The 11,748-nt window shown below is 40.9% G+C and overlaps 1 protein-coding gene across 2 annotated transcripts in view; it reads right to left on the bottom strand.

Moving 5' to 3' along the window:
* Pld1 (phospholipase D1) overlaps positions 1-5,652 on the bottom strand; it is a 220,092-nt gene extending 214,440 nt beyond the window's left edge. For both annotated transcript variants that reach the window (XM_013071597.3, XM_004834598.4), the window contains exon 1: positions 5,520-5,652. The gene's annotated coding sequence lies outside the window, so the exon portion shown is untranslated. The remainder of the gene's footprint in view (positions 1-5,519) is intronic.
* Between the last annotated feature and the right edge of the window lie 6,096 nt (positions 5,653-11,748).

Raw genomic sequence — 11,748 nt, forward strand, 5'->3', positions numbered from 1 at the left:
GTACCCAGGTATGTTGCCAGAAGTCTTCTCACTGCTCCCAAATCACTGGGGTCTTAGGGAAACCCGTTCTTACTCAACAATTTCTCCTGTGAGAAACCAATTTCTAACAAGTAGAGCCCCACTTCCCTGTCCACCCTAGCACTAATTTCCAGCTTATTTGTTTCTTTATGAATGTTGCTGCCGCTGAGTTTGGGGCCGAGTGTGAAAGATGGAAACCTAACATTTATTGTGTCGTTTCTATGACCCTGGCTGAATGCTTCACAGGCATTATTTCCTTCAGCTGTCAACAAGAATCCTGTGAGACAGACAGGAGATAGACTATTTCATCTCCATTCAGGTGGGGAAATTGAGGCACAGAATCAGGTGACCTGTCATATGGTGCCAGAGCCCTCAGTATCTGAATCCAAGGTCTCTGGTCGTTAGTGGAGGCCCATGGCCATTATTCCTTCCAGTGAGAACTTCTGGGGACACAGCTGTGCCTTACAAGACACAAAGGTATGGTTTGCTTTGTCACAGGTCCACCCAGCTAGCTGCATTTTCAGCCAAGACAGTGGCAAATCTGGGGTTGAGACTGGGATTGAGGTGAGAGTTGGGGCCTTTGCTCAGTCCATGTGCCTAGCTTTAAGATATTTACCATCTCCAATCTTCTAACAGGTAGTTTTTCCCCCTCAGAATAATAGGACTCTGACCTGATTTCCAACACACTCCCCTCACCTTTTTTAAAAACTATTTTTGATAATCACTGTGATGTTAGGATCAAAAATATACTTCATCCCTAAATCCTGTACCCACACCTAACATTACCTTATACGTTCTTGTTTCAAAGCGGGAATAAAAGTGAAATTTGAAAGACAATGTCTTTTCAATGTATTGTTTTCTACAATTAGATCCTTTGATCAAATTTCCCACTTTTGGCCCTGCTTCTGCATACCACCACAGCCCCATACATCTGGAATTGTTTTTCTGCCCAATCTCAACCTGTCTACTCAGTTTCCTTATTGGCAGGACACCTGTGTCAGAACATGAGTAAAAAGCACTGCAGAAAACAGCCAACAAAATGAGTAGAGCTGCTAATAGAAAATGCCAAGCTGTCAATTCTATATCTGTAATTTTTTTTTTCTGGTACCGGGGATTGAACTCGGGACCTTGCGCTTGTGAGGCAGGCAGTGGAACCACTGAGCTAAATAAATCCCTGGCCCTCTATACACTTATTTTTAAGAATGAGTAGTTAAATAGTACAAATAAAACAAGTAAATCACTAACCACAAAAGTCTTCTAAACCTTGAATAAAATTAACCACACCATCTTCCTTCACCCATTAATTGCACCCTTTCATTCAGCTCCCCTTATATACCACTATATACTGGAGTTACAAAAATGACAAAAACAGAGTCTGTGACCTCAAGGACTTTACCTTCTCTCACAAAGACAGGCCAATAAACAAAACCATTGCAAGTCCAATGATTGTAATTCCACACTACACATAAATCCACCCAAATAAAAGCGATATAAACCAGACTAGATGGTTAAGAAGATCTCAAGCACCACTAAGAGCTTGCTTATATCTTAACACCCTCAAACTGTGTTGATTAGCAACCATTTAAACAACATTAAGATCACTTCAAGATCAATCAGAAGAAAGATCATTTTCCATTGCTGTTGATATTTCAGAGGCATCGCCCTTTGGTAGCAACACTGAGCCCCAAGTCTAGAGATCTCCTTCAGCCCTCTGCAGCTGTTTCTCCCCTGTCTTCCGACCACTTTCCTTTTCTCCACAGTTCCAGTTCTCCTCCTTCCAAATACATTGTGGGTAAAAGTCTACCTTGAAAGAAAGCATTTTTGAAAACAAATGCTAACCTTTCTGTTTTAGTATAGAGTTCGTAAGTTTGTGACCTTAGAAGTACCCCGCACACAAAAAGAGCCAACTAAACTATTTTTATTTCTACATTGCTTTAAGCTGGTTTTCTTTTATGCATCAACAGGCTTTCAAAAGAGGTCAAACTCTAGATCCAAAATGCTCAAAACATGGTTGAGTACAAAGGAAGATATTCCACTCATATGGCGAGGAGCCCAAGGTCAAGCAACAGCAGCTGGGAAAGAAAGCTGGGATCCTGGAGCCCTCACTGGCCCAGAGTCAGCTTCCAGCTTCCGCTCAGCCCACCTCTGACATAACCTGGAACTTATTTAACATATTAACTCCAGTGTGGTCAGAGCGAATTTTAAAATATTGAAGTGTTTCTCTCTTATTGGCAAATAGTGTCCGGGTCTCCCCAAACCTTCCCAGGATCCCTGCCCAATCTTACCATCAACTGTAAAACCAGGTCTAGCAGAAGGGTCTTCCAGTCCCTGTCCCAGGGCTAGACATAGCTTCCCACCTCCGAACATAAATCCATACCCATGCCCTAATTTGACTCCCTTGGCTGCTCTGCACTACGATTGAAGCTATATCAAATTATTTATCCCTAAGGACAAGGACAAAATGAGAACACAAACTGAAAAAAGAGAGATGAAATTGTGCCTCTCTCTCTCTCTCTCTCTCTCTCTCCTCCCTCCCTCTCTTTGTACTGGAGATTGAACCCAGGGCTGCCACACTGACCCACATCCCCAGCCTTTATTATTATTGTTGTTATTATAATTATTATTATTATTAGTTTTAATTTTGAGAAGGTTTTGTTAAGTTGCCAAGGCTGGGCTCAAACTTTTGATCCTTCTGTCTCAGCCTCCAATAGTCCTGGGAAACACAGCTGCAGGCTGCCTTTTTCTAGAGAGGGGAGAAATGTCAGACAGAAGTCCTGGATGAGGCTGCCTGCAGTGGAATCCCCACTCTGGCATGAGCTAGTTGTGTGATCTCAAACTGCCTCACCTATAAAACAGGGCTTATAAGATTACCTACTTCACAGGGTTGCTTTGAACATTAAACGTTCATATTTGTAAAATGCTTAAATAGTGCCTGGCACAAAGTAAGCACCATACAACTGTTTATTAAATAAATAATTCATTTTAGTTCATCACTGTAATGTTTATTCAATGAGTTTTAAAAATTAAGAAAGTTTCACAACAGAAAAATAAAAAACCTGTGATAGTATGAGGCAATTACATAACACACACTGCTGTTTAATAACACAGCACTAAAACATCTGGGGTCCAGATTTTACACTGCACTGAGAATGTAGGGAACTGATGCACTGGAATTCATTCCCACTGAAGTGTCAGACATGATCTGTATGATTCCTTTTCTAATCACAAATGTCACAGGCTTATAGAAAGCTAAAGTTACACATTTCTCATTTTAACCCTGCCTCAAATTGGAGCCACACCCTTGTAAGTATATTTTATTTTGTGGTGCTGACACTTAAGGGATTGTAAATACAAAACCAGGCCTTGCACACTACAGCTTTTCTCCTGAACACAATGACTCATCCTAACTGCATGTTTAAAGAGCCATATCTTATGTGCTGGGTCCTCCAGCATAGATCTTTAGTAAACACCTAGGGTGGACAGGAAATTGCTAGGTCCAGCAGCTGGCTTGATCAAAATTGCTTTTACTTAGCTAAAGAGGTACCACAACCTGCGTTCAATCATAACTTAAATAGGCCCCACTGCACTGCTAAAGGAGACAAAACTGATGTGTTGCTATTGTTGCTGTTAGCTATTCAGTGGAGGAACTATTAACAATTATTCCCTGTTCCTATCTTTTGATAGCTAAACCTCACATATAAATAGCTAGCCTCAAATATAAATTTAAATAGTTCCCAAACTGGCCATCAAATAGTAACGTATTAGAGGAGATAAAGTTTACTAAACATCATGTGGCTGTGGCTTTTCTACTCTCTTCCTTAAAAGTGCATTTCTCTAAAGCTAGAACAGGCTTAACCCTTACTTAGTGACAAAAATTAAAGCCCCCAATATAATTATTATTAAAATATTAAAACCCTGTAAGAAAGATAAAAAGACTTTTGTGGATAGATGGTGGAGATGATAGCATAATATGAATAGTTTTAATGCTACTAAGAATACAATTAAAAATGGTTTAGGATGGTAAATTTTATGCTATATGTATTTCACCACAGAAAAAGTAAAATAAACATTTTTTAAAACCTTGCAGAAATTAAAGTAAATGAATTTTTAACTATAATTTTAAATTAGGAAGCCCACTATATAATTAGGCAACTTCCAAGAAGCAGAATTCCCTACTACCTAGTTACAGATGAATCACTAAACGTAAAGGAGAGTGTAAATATTCTGCACTACAGAGTATAAATATTCTGACATCAGGTACAAATATGGGAAGCACACATTTTCCTCAAAGCCTTCAGCTACTCACTTACAATTTTTATATGGAAAGTTAATTGTGCTGGATCTTAAAAAGCCAGTCTGGGAGTGCATACAGTCAGTTAAAAGGTCCCCAAGCAACACTGAGAGGCTGTGTTCAGAGGCACCTGTGGGTGTGTCTCAAAACATTTAATACTGAGATTCCTACTCAAATAGGCAAAATGTAAATGTGGTGTCTGTTAATATTCAAAGTGTAGATTGTCTACCTTCTCTAAGGTTTCACTGCACTGCCATTAAACTAACACATTTAGCATACCTCAGAGGTCTCTGGGTAGCTAGTCTCCAGGGCCCTTGGCGGCCAACAAAGGGTTAGCTAACTTAGAATTGGCAGGCCTGGCAGATAAGTGAACAGAGGTCCCTACTCTAGAGGAAGACTAAAGGTCAAACGCCCAAGCCCCTGTGATCCTTAAGCATTCACTTCCATTTAGTGCTTCCTGAAGAAAGTAAAGATGGCCATAATCTGAGATTAGACGGAGCAAACATAGGCGTGGCCTAGGTATGAGTCCACCTGACCAAGGTTTGAAGGGCATCCCCAAACCTATGGAAGGGTTGGAAGACAGCACTCCTGATTATCCTAAGTCCAGCCAAAAGAACAAGGCCCTTAACACAGGCCCTGCTCCTGGCCCTTGGCCCTTGGCCTTGCTCCAGACCACCGTTCTCCTCGGCCCACTTCGGAGTCATCACATCACATCTTGGACCCTGCAGCGAGCAGCTGTGTGGCCACACGCCCGGGACCGAGCTTCGGGCTGGCTGGGCTGTAAACCTTGGAATGCAGCACTTCCTGGTTGGCCGGGGATGCTGGTGCCATCGCGACCGCCATCCCTGTCACACCACAGCACCCCCGAACTGACGGCGCTCCAGAGGACCTCAGACACAGACTCGCTCACTGGGGAGGCCGGGATGCATTCCTCAGTGGAGCCCCCACATCCGCCTGGAGCAGCGCAGTCCTGCGCCCCAGGCAGCCGCCCGCCCCTTCGGCAAAAGCGCGCGCCGAAGCGGCCAGCGCGGGCTCCACGGGAATGGAGCCCCCGCGGGCCGCCCGGAGTTCGCCGCCGATGCAGCTGCTCAGATCCGGTCAGAGTCGGGCTGGGAGCGGCCAGCTGCTCGGGGCCGGACGGAGGAGGGACGGAGGCCCAGGCCGCGGAATCGCGCTCCCACGGGAGCGCACAGCCCCGCGCGGTTCCTACCTGCGGCCGAGGGGCGCAGTCACCTGCACGGTCGTGGCAGCGGACTCCCGGGACTGCGCGCCCGCCGCGGGCCGGGCCAGAGGCTCAGGAGGTTGAGGGAGGCCTGCGGGGCCGCCGCCCGGAACTCGCCCGGCTGCGCAGGGGTGGGGCGAGGCGGCGCCGGGTCCGGCTGGTGGCGGCGGCGGGCAGAGGACTCCGCGCAGCTCGGCCTCTGCGTCTGTGCCGTTCCGGGGTGCCCGGTCTCGCTTCTCTCAGTTTCCTAACTCAGCCACAGCAACGCGGGGAATGCTCCCTGGTGTTACTGCCCTTATGAAGTGCCCAAGCTCAGTGCTGAGGGCTCTGCCCATAACCATCTGTCGGGGCTGGTTGTCACGACTTGACGTATCTTATAAGCAAGGACACAGTGAATCAGAGGGTGAAATACCTGGCCCCAGGTAGCATACTGAACTAGGAGCCTCGATGATGTTATCTTTGAGCCCTATTCCCTAGGGTAGGCGTTATCGCCAATCTATGCGTGAGCAAACTGAGGCTCGGAATACTGAAGTAACCAGCCCAAAGTCACCCAGCTGAGATAGCAGGAGATGGGAATTTGTGCCTGATGTCTCTAAAAATCTTAGAATGAAATAATAAATTAAGAGTAATTCCCAATTCTATTTCTCCAAATGGAAAAGTACCCATTCCACCCCTAGCACTTTCCAAACAATTTGGCCATTTTTAGCCTACTTCGTACAGTCATAAGAAAAAGAGAACCAGTTGTCATGTGGCTTGAACAGCCACCCTTTTGGAATGGGGTTTTGAATATAGGCCATTTCTAACCTCATTACGCAATGTCGCGTCCCACCAAAGCAGGGGGGAACGATGCCACCACCCCCCGGCCCCGCCATACACCCAGCTTCCAATAATGCAGGGCACTTTAAAGCCTTGAGTGCCTGTTACACAGCCCAGATTGGCCAAGGAGTTACATAACGTCTTACTGCACACAAGACACTGCATGAAATGAAAAATATAACATTTCAGCCCCAAAACGGGAAAGGGGGTGAAATTATAGTCTGGAACTCCGTTTTCCTGTAACCTATAGTTCTTGGCCCTCCCTAGACTGCATTTTTCTCTCTTGAGTACATCTTTTCTTAATGATGGAAGAGTCACACAGCCATCACTCTTTCCCTGTTGACAGAAATAATTTATGTCTTCTGAATCCTATGATACTAGCGGGTTTTTACAATTAAACACGTGGCCCTCTGCGCAAACAGAGTATTGCCTAAGAGGAGTTTGCCAAGATTACCACAAGGATGTTACTGAAAGCCTAAATACCCTCTTCCCTTCTTTCTCAAGTATTATTAGTCACAGATGATTTGATAAGTATTATGCACTCAAGTAACTGCACTCTTACAACTTGAAAATGTGATCCATCTAACTCATGTTTTAATCAACCTTTCTTAAATAATTAATACTACTAATCACTATTTTTCATGCTACTGATTATTTGCATCATTTACAGAGAATGATCTATACATATCCATTGCTTGTTTTTGCCCATTACTATTCTCATTCATTTCTAACAATGTTTTCAGTAGGAATGGCACTGCAGAACTTCTACGCAATTGTCTATAAGATATACATACCACGTTACTCCCCAAGATTGTCTCTCCAGGTAACTTTTACATCTGACATTCAGATCATCCAGCTCATTTGGGGATGCTTCCACCTACCATCTTTTGTGGAAGTTCCCTTTTCTTATAGAGAATTACCTCTTCCTTAATGGGCATTGTCCTGGCAAGAGGGCAGTTTCCAGCAGCAACCCCCTAGAAATAGTGGACCCACCTCGAAGAATGAGGGAGCTAAGGATGCTGGAGGTTGGGCTCACTGAGTAGAGGCAGTAGCAGTGCCAGCAGCAGCCTCACCCTCACCCGGGTGACCAGTCAGAGGCTATTTCCTACTTCCTGGTTTGATTTCAACTTCTTGGCACCTCTTGGGTCCTGCTGTTCCCCCACTTTGTGTCAATTCTACGTACCTATGGTAGCCCTTTTTCCTTCAGGTACTGAGAATCTGCATTCATTGCTTGTGTCCAGAAACTTTCACTAACATAGTCTTTGTCACTCTTGAATCTGCCTACCAGATTAACAGTCATTAATTTTATTCATTCATTTACAAACATTTAATGGCTGATATGAAGTTAATTGATCAGTGCACACGTTAGTGGAAAGACACAAGATATTTTATCCTCAATCATCCTGTGATATAAATCACTTTAGCCACCATAACAGTGACAGAATGAAAGTTGAGTACAGTGTAGTTAGGTTCAATTAAAAAAGAAAGAAAGTAAGAATGAAAGAAAGAAAGAAAGAAAGAAAGAAAGAAAGAAAGAAAGAAAGAAAGAAAGAAAAGAAAGGAAGAAAGAAAGAAAAGAAGGAACATTTTCAGTGGACAAGAGGAAAAAATCTCAAGACAGAATGAGGAACAGAGCAAATATTGCCAGTGGGTATAGGGATATCATGTCTCCACATCCTTTTTTCTTCTTGGGAGCTATTCATGTATTTCATAATTTGTTCCACTAACAGTCAGTTTGTGGGCTGTCTACCATGTGACACATGATGCCTATTGCCCCAATTTCAATACCAAGAAGCCTTCTCAGCCACCCATAACCAGTCCCTGTGAAACCTTTTTCATATCCAACAGGCCCAAAGGAATCCAATTCCTTATATCGAATGACTTAGACTTTAAATGTCTGTGTTTTCAATGCATGCATACTTTTTTTAGTTTTTAGTTTTTATTAGTACATGTTTTCAGTACATAATGATCATATTCCTTATGGGGAGTTGGTACACATACATAACTCATCTTTTTTTCATTCTCTTCCCTCTCCCCTCTCTCTATTTCTTGGTCTCCTTTTCTTTTGCAAAAGATGTATCTCCCTAGTTCCTATTATCTTTTATTTTGATCTTTATTTATATTTTGGGTTTCTCATGTAAGAAAAAAAACAATATTTAAGGTTGTGTGTCTGATTTATTTCACTTAATATCATGGTCTCAAGGTCCATTCATTTTCTTACAGATTACTCCAATTTAACCTTCTTTATGACAGAGTAGTATTCCATTGTATATAAATACCATATTTTCATTTATAATGATCCATTCATCTGCTGATGGACACATAACACTGCTTCCAAGTTTTAGCTATTATGAGTTGTATTGCTATAAATATGGGTATGTGTGCATCACTGTAATATGATATATTTACCTCTTTTAGAAATATACCCAGAAGGGGACTACCTGAGTCAAATGGAACTTCTAGCTTTAGTTTTTGAGGAGTCTTCATACTGGTTGTACTGGTTGTACTGGTTTATATTCCCACCAAAACTATAGAAAGTTTCCTCCCCGCCCCCCTTGCCTGGCAGCCTCTCCAGCATTTGTTATCATCTGATTTTTTGATGATGATTTTGATGACCATTTAATATGATGTTGGCAGTAGATTTGTCATAAATGAGTTTTATCAGGATGGGATAAGCTTCTTCTATTTCTATTTTCTTCAGGGTTTTTATCACAAATTGTTGGTAGACTTTTATCAAAGGCTTTTTCTGCATCTATTGGAATGATCATGTGATTTTTGTTCTTGTTTCTACTTATGGGATAAATTACATTTATTGATGTGTTTATGTTAAGCCATCCTTACATCTTTGCAATGAAGCCGCTTGGTCATGATATATGATCTTTTTGATGACTTGTTGCATTCTGTTTGTATCTTATTGAGGATTTTTCTGTGTATATTTATTAAGAGTTGGCCTGTAGGTTTCTTTTTTGACTGGATCCTTGTCTGGTTTTGGAATCAAAGTAATTGTAGCTTCCAGGAATGACTTTGGGGGTACTCCTTCCCTTTCAATTTGATTGAAGAGTTTGAAGAGTATTGGCATTAGAACTTCCCTAAAGTTCTTGTAGAATTCACCAGTGAATCCTTTGGAACCTAGGCTTTTCTTGTTTTTTATTATTGCTTTGATTTTATTGCCTGTTACTGTATTATTTAGGGTTTTTAAATATTCTTAGTTCAGTTTTGGTGATTCATACATATGTAGGAATCTATCCATTTCCTCTGAATTCTCAAATTTACTGGAGTATAAGTTTTTTAAGTAATTGCTAATAATCTTCTGGATTTTGGAAGTGTCCATTGTGGTTTCACCTTTTTCATTTGTAATTGCATTGATTTGTGTCTTTAATTTTCCCATTTGTAAGATTGGCTAAGAATTTGCCTATTTTGTATATTCTTTCAAAGAACCAGCTCTTCTATTCATTGATTGATTGTATTGTTTTTAGTCTCAATTTCATTAATTTCTGCTCTAGTTTTTCTCTCCCTGTACTAGCTTTGGATTTGGATTGCTCTTGTTTTCTAGGACCCTGTGATACATCATTAGGTTATTTGAGCTCATTCTGCTTTTCTGATGTAGGCATTCACAGGTATAAATTTCCCTCTTCCCACAATGTTTTCACTGTGTCCCATAAGTTCTGATATGTTGTGCAGAACTTATTGTTTGATTCTAAAAACTAATTTCCCCCTCAAATTCTTCTGTGATCCATTGATTATTCGAAAGTGTATTGTCTAATCTCCATATGTTTTCATAATTTCTGTAGTTTCTTTTGCCACTCATTTCTAGTTTCATTGCACTATGATCAGATAATATGCATGGGATAGTTTCAATTCTTTTGCATTTACTTAAGCATGCTGTATTGGCTAGTATATGGCCTTTTGGGGATAAAACTCCATGTGCTGCTGAGAAGAATGTATATCCTCTTGTTAGTGATGGAACACTCTATAGATAGCTACTAAAGCCATTTGTTGGAAAGTTTAGTTCAACTCTGACATTTTGTTGTTAATTTCTTATCTAGTTGATCTATTTGTGACAGTGGAGTACTGAGGTCCTCCATTTTAATTGTATTAATGTTTACCTGATCTTTTATGTCCAGTAGTGCTTGTTCTATGAAGATGGGAGCAACAATGTTAGGTGCATATATGTTCATAACTGTTCTCTCTTTCTGTATAATTGTTACCTTAACTAATACGTCATGACCTTCTTTGCCTCTTCTGATCAATTTTGGCTTGAAGTCCACTTTGTCTGAAAATAGGATAGTTACTCCTGCTTGTTTTGAAGTTCCTGTTGCATTGAATATTGTTTTCTATGCCTTGATTTTTTTTTAGTGCCTGAATTTTTTTTAGTTAAATGTGTTTCTTGCATGCAGCATACCATTGGATTTTGTTTCTTGATCCATTGTATCAGTCTGTGTCTTTTGATTGAAGAACTGAGACCATTCACTTTGAGACTTACTGCTTAAAGGTTTTCACTTATTTCTGTCATTATATTATTATCCTGTTGCTGATTCCTCCTTGTTTTTTCCCTTCTACTTAAATGCTCACCCTGCTTGATGTTTTATTCTATTAGACCTTTTGGCATTGTTAGCTTCATTGTCTCTTTCTAGGATATTCTCTTTTTTTTTTGTTTTTGGTAACAGAAATCAAACTCAGGTCCTTGCATTTGCAAGACAGGAGTGGTGCCACTGAGCTACATCCCCAGCCTTCTTTCTAGGATATTCTTGAAAATATTTTGGAGCACTGGCTTGGTGGTCATGAGTTTCCTAAGGTGCACCCTGTTATATAAATGCCTTATTTTTTCCATAAATTTTGGAAGATAGTTTTGCAGGACATATCAGTCTGGGTTTAAAGTTGTTTTCTTTTAGAGCTTGAAACACTTCACTCCAAGCTCTCCTGGGCTTTAAGGTTTGTGTTGAGAAACCTCCTGTAATTCTAATGGTTTTACCTTTATAAATGATTTATTGCTTTTTTTCTAACAGCTTTTAATATTCCATTCATGTGTTGGACTTCTGGAATTTTGACTGAGATGTGCTGTGGAGAGGATATTTTCTGACAATGGCCATTTGAGGTTCTATATGCCTCACTTTTTTTGTCTGCATGTTAAATTTCTTTCCCATATTTAGAAAGTTTTCTGCTATTATTTCTATAAACAGATTTTCTTTTGTTAACTTTATTGGTACATTTTAGGTATACAATATAATGACATTCATCATTGGAAATTTGCACCTTTACATAATCTCTCTTGGTTCTTATTTTTTCCCCATTCCCCTACCCTCCCTTCAACCCCTCCATCCCTCCCTATTTACAAAGACTTTGTTTCCATTTTTTCTGTTTCTCTTATTGATTCCATTCCTTCCTTTCCTTTCTCTGACCC

Source organism: Heterocephalus glaber, unplaced genomic scaffold (genome assembly GCF_053883595.1).
Source record: "Heterocephalus glaber isolate CG9 unplaced genomic scaffold, H.glaber_assembly_v1.0 deba00001504, whole genome shotgun sequence".
NCBI classification, from domain to species: domain Eukaryota; kingdom Metazoa; phylum Chordata; class Mammalia; order Rodentia; family Bathyergidae; genus Heterocephalus; species Heterocephalus glaber.